This window comes from Osmia lignaria, unplaced genomic scaffold, assembly GCF_051020975.1.
Source record: "Osmia lignaria lignaria isolate PbOS001 unplaced genomic scaffold, iyOsmLign1 scaffold0042, whole genome shotgun sequence".
NCBI classification, from domain to species: domain Eukaryota; kingdom Metazoa; phylum Arthropoda; class Insecta; order Hymenoptera; family Megachilidae; genus Osmia; species Osmia lignaria.
The window spans coordinates 175,001-180,000 of NW_027478183.1; the positions used below are offsets into that span (position 1 = coordinate 175,001).

Below are 5,000 nucleotides of genomic sequence, written 5' to 3' on the forward strand. Positions count from 1 at the left end.
CTAAAGTTCGTTATTTTGGCTAAACGGAGCGAAAATCTGCATTTATACCATCACGGACGTTAGTTCAATAGCGTTTAACGATCGATCCACGGTACAGAATGCAAAAATATGATTGTTAAAATTTTCGACTAATCGGTTCTAAGAGGCGAAGCAATACGCCGCTGGGACTTTGAAATATTTCGGAGCGCACCTAAAGTTCGTTATTTTGGCTAAACGGAGCGAAAATCTGCATTTATACCATCACGGACGTTAGTTTAATAGCGTTTAACGATGGATCCACGGTACAGAATGCAAAAATATGATTGTTAAAATTTTCGACTAATCGGTTCTAAGAGGCGAAGCAATACGCCGCTGGGACTTTGAAATATTTCGGAGCGCACCTAAAGTTCGTTATTTTGGCTAAACGGAGCGAAAATCTGCATTTATACCATCACGGACGTTAGTTCAATAGCGTTTAACGATCGATCCACGGTACAGAATGCAAAAATATGATTGTTAAAATTTTCGACTAATCGGTTCTAAGAGGCGAAGCAATACGCCGCTGGGACTTTGAAATATTTCGGAGCGCACCTAAAGTTCGTTATTTTGGCTAAACGGAGCGAAAATCTGCATTTATACCATCACGGACGTTAGTTTAATAGCGTTTAACGATGGATCCACGGTACAGAATGCAAAAATATGATTGTTAAAATTTTCGACTAATCGGTTCTAAGAGGCGAAGCAATACGCCGCTGGGACTTTGAAATATTTCGGAGCGCACCTAAAGTTCGTTATTTTGGCTAAACGGAGCGAAAATCTGCATTTATACCATCACGGACGTTAGTTCAATAGCGTTTAACGATGGATCCACGGTACAGAATGCAAAAATATGATTGTTAAAATTTTCGACTAATCGGTTCTAAGAGGCGAAGCAATACGCCGCTGGGACTTTGAAATATTTCGGAGCGCACCTAAAGTTCGTTATTTTGGCTAAACGGAGCGAAAATCTGCATTTATACCATCACGGACGTTAGTTCAATAGCGTTTAACGATCGATCCACGGTACAGAATGCAAAAATATGATTGTTAAAATTTTCGACTAATCGGTTCTAAGAGGCGAAGCAATACGCCGCTGGGACTTTGAAATATTTCGGAGCGCACCTAAAGTTCGTTATTTTGGCTAAACGGAGCGAAAATCTGCATTTATACCATCACGGACGTTAGTTCAATAGCGTTTAACGATGGATCCACGGTACAGAATGCAAAAATATGATTGTTAAAATTTTCGACTAATCGGTTCTAAGAGGCGAAGCAATACGCCGCTGGGACTTTGAAATATTTCGGAGCGCACCTAAAGTTCGTTATTTTGGCTAAACGGAGCGAAAATCTGCATTTATACCATCACGGACGTTAGTTCAATAGCGTTTAACGATGGATCCACGGTACAGAATGCAAAAATATGATTGTTAAAATTTTCGACTAATCGGTTCTAAGAGGCGAAGCAATACGCCGCTGGGACTTTGAAATATTTCGGAGCGCACCTAAAGTTCGTTATTTTGGCTAAACGGAGCGAAAATCTGCATTTATACCATCACGGACGTTAGTTCAATAGCGTTTAACGATCGATCCACGGTACAGAATGCAAAAATATGATTGTTAAAATTTTCGACTAATCGGTTCTAAGAGGCGAAGCAATACGCCGCTGGGACTTTGAAATATTTCGGAGCGCACCTAAAGTTCGTTATTTTGGCTAAACGGAGCGAAAATCTGCATTTATACCATCACGGACGTTAGTTTAATAGCGTTTAACGATGGATCCACGGTACAGAATGCAAAAATATGATTGTTAAAATTTTCGACTAATCGGTTCTAAGAGGCGAAGCAATACGCCGCTGGGACTTTGAAATATTTCGGAGCGCACCTAAAGTTCGTTATTTTGGCTAAACGGAGCGAAAATCTGCATTTATACCATCACGGACGTTAGTTCAATAGCGTTTAACGATCGATCCACGGTACAGAATGCAAAAATATGATTGTTAAAATTTTCGACTAATCGGTTCTAAGAGGCGAAGCAATACGCCGCTGGGACTTTGAAATATTTCGGAGCGCACCTAAAGTTCGTTATTTTGGCTAAACGGAGCGAAAATCTGCATTTATACCATCACGGACGTTAGTTTAATAGCGTTTAACGATGGATCCACGGTACAGAATGCAAAAATATGATTGTTAAAATTTTCGACTAATCGGTTCTAAGAGGCGAAGCAATACGCCGCTGGGACTTTGAAATATTTCGGAGCGCACCTAAAGTTCGTTATTTTGGCTAAACGGAGCGAAAATCTGCATTTATACCATCACGGACGTTAGTTTAATAGCGTTTAACGATGGATCCACGGTACAGAATGCAAAAATATGATTGTTAAAATTTTCGACTAATCGGTTCTAAGAGGCGAAGCAATACGCCGCTGGGACTTTGAAATATTTCGGAGCGCACCTAAAGTTCGTTATTTTGGCTAAACGGAGCGAAAATCTGCATTTATACCATCACGGACGTTAGTTCAATAGCGTTTAACGATCGATCCACGGTACAGAATGCAAAAATATGATTGTTAAAATTTTCGACTAATCGGTTCTAAGAGGCGAAGCAATACGCCGCTGGGACTTTGAAATATTTCGGAGCGCACCTAAAGTTCGTTATTTTGGCTAAACGGAGCGAAAATCTGCATTTATACCATCACGGACGTTAGTTTAATAGCGTTTAACGATGGATCCACGGTACAGAATGCAAAAATATGATTGTTAAAATTTTCGACTAATCGGTTCTAAGAGGCGAAGCAATACGCCGCTGGGACTTTGAAATATTTCGGAGCGCACCTAAAGTTCGTTATTTTGGCTAAACGGAGCGAAAATCTGCATTTATACCATCACGGACGTTAGTTTAATAGCGTTTAACGATGGATCCACGGTACAGAATGCAAAAATATGATTGTTAAAATTTTCGACTAATCGGTTCTAAGAGGCGAAGCAATACGCCGCTGGGACTTTGAAATATTTCGGAGCGCACCTAAAGTTCGTTATTTTGGCTAAACGGAGCGAAAATCTGCATTTATACCATCACGGACGCTAGTTTAATAGCGTTTAACGATCGATCCACGGTACAGAATGCAAAAATATGATTGTTAAAATTTTCGACTAATCGGTTCTAAGAGGCGAAGCAATACGCCGCTGGGACTTTGAAATATTTCGGAGCGCACCTAAAGTTCGTTATTTTGGCTAAACGGAGCGAAAATCTGCATTTATACCATCACGGACGTTAGTTTAATAGCGTTTAACGATGGATCCACGGTACAGAATGCAAAAATATGATTGTTAAAATTTTCGACTTATCGGTTCTGGATCACTGAAAAATCGAAAAAAATTATTAATTTTGATTAATTAAATTACATATGTAGTTTTATATTGTTATAGTCTCGTATTTGTTAATGTTTTGTCGTAAGAAAATGCAAAAATATCGTTTTAATGTTTTCGTCTCATCGGTTCTGGATCGCTGAAAAATCAAAAAAAAATATTAATTTTGATTAATTAAATTACAAATGGAGTTTTATATTGCTATAGTCGCTTATTTGTTAATGTTTTACCGTAAGAAAATGCAAAAATATCGTTTTAATATTTTCATCTCATCGGTTCTGGGCGGTTTTAAAATTTTTTAAAATATTAATTAAACCCATGATTTACATGAGAATGTGAATTTATTATGTCCTGCATGTTAATTTATTAATTTTCATGTATAGAACGTTATAAAATGAAAGGATATGTTCGACGATATTTTCAGTCTAAGTTTTACCGTGCCGGCGGGATGGTACGCTCTCACGGCGGTTTGCACAGGCATACGCCTGGGCGTAAGCCCATGCGTCGCCGACCTAGCGGCCGGCCGTTCGGTATTTATAGGAAGGCACTTTCGGTTCGCTCGGACCGGTCGGGAGTAGCGTCGAGCGTGTGGCTCTTTTATGACTTCGGTTGAAAAGCAGTCTACCGCTCCTCGAGAATATACTTTCTCGACTATTCTCGTTCCGGTTTTCCGTTGCGGATTATTATTAATCTCCACACAGCATTACCACGGGTCGGTGTCTAAGACCGAATGGCCCATATGTGGTGAGCCTTGTAATATAAGGCTGGTGACCTGTATGCACTTATAAATGTTGCATACTTGTACAAACTGAGCATCAACTGTCTGTAACCAAAATTTGTTAAAACTGAAAAAGTTATAAGATTGTATAAAATTTTTGAACCAAGAAAGTAGTGTTAGACGAAAATTCGTTCTATCACTTTTAGAAGGGAGACTGTTTGGAAATATTTAAAGTATAAAATACACAAAAGTCCACTGAATTATGAACAAAATTACGTCCCTGAATTTAAGAAAAGTCAAGAGGTGTCAGAAATAAAATCCTCTCTGATACGTTCAGAGAGGAAAATAAGTATGGAGAGAGGAGTAAAAATGAAAGAAGTTTTAAGGCTGGGGAAACTTCTAAAGGAGAGAGATTCCAACATATCTAATATGTACATTTAAAGCAAGTCCAAGGAACTCTCTCCGTTAATGTTTGAAAAGGTGTGTGCAGATGGAGGAGAAATGTATAAAGTACAGAGACGAGGTTGGTGGGCCCGCTCTAATGATAAAGATTATAAAATTTGGTGGCAAAATGACCAGCATGATCACTGTACGCGCTTTCTCGATTTGTATAGCATGCCACTGTCCGCGCTATCTTTTATTATATTGTCCAGCGTGTGTGGTCTACGTGCTTGCACGATGGATGCACGGCGTGAAAGTGATTTTCGTGCTTTATGAGAGGAGGAGGAGAATATTTGGCCTCTATAAGAGGTACAAAATTTATGAAATGTGTGTTACATACAAAAGAGAAATGGCTTAACGTCGATCGGTCTTACAGGGAGGGCCGACGACGAAAATTTAAATTTACAATAATAACTAAGCTCCCTGGTTGATCCTGCCAGTAGTCATATGCTTGTCT

At 39.2% G+C, this 5,000-nt stretch overlaps 1 non-coding gene across 1 annotated transcript in view; it reads left to right on the forward strand.

Annotated features, from left to right (window-relative positions):
* Positions 1–4,963: 4,963 nt before the first annotated feature.
* Positions 4,964–5,000, forward strand: part of LOC143307028 (small subunit ribosomal RNA) — a 1,923-nt gene continuing 1,886 nt past the window's right edge. The window contains exon 1 of the ribosomal RNA XR_013064276.1: positions 4,964–5,000. This exon is cut by the window's right edge and continues 1,886 nt beyond it. This is a non-coding gene — a ribosomal RNA (small subunit ribosomal RNA).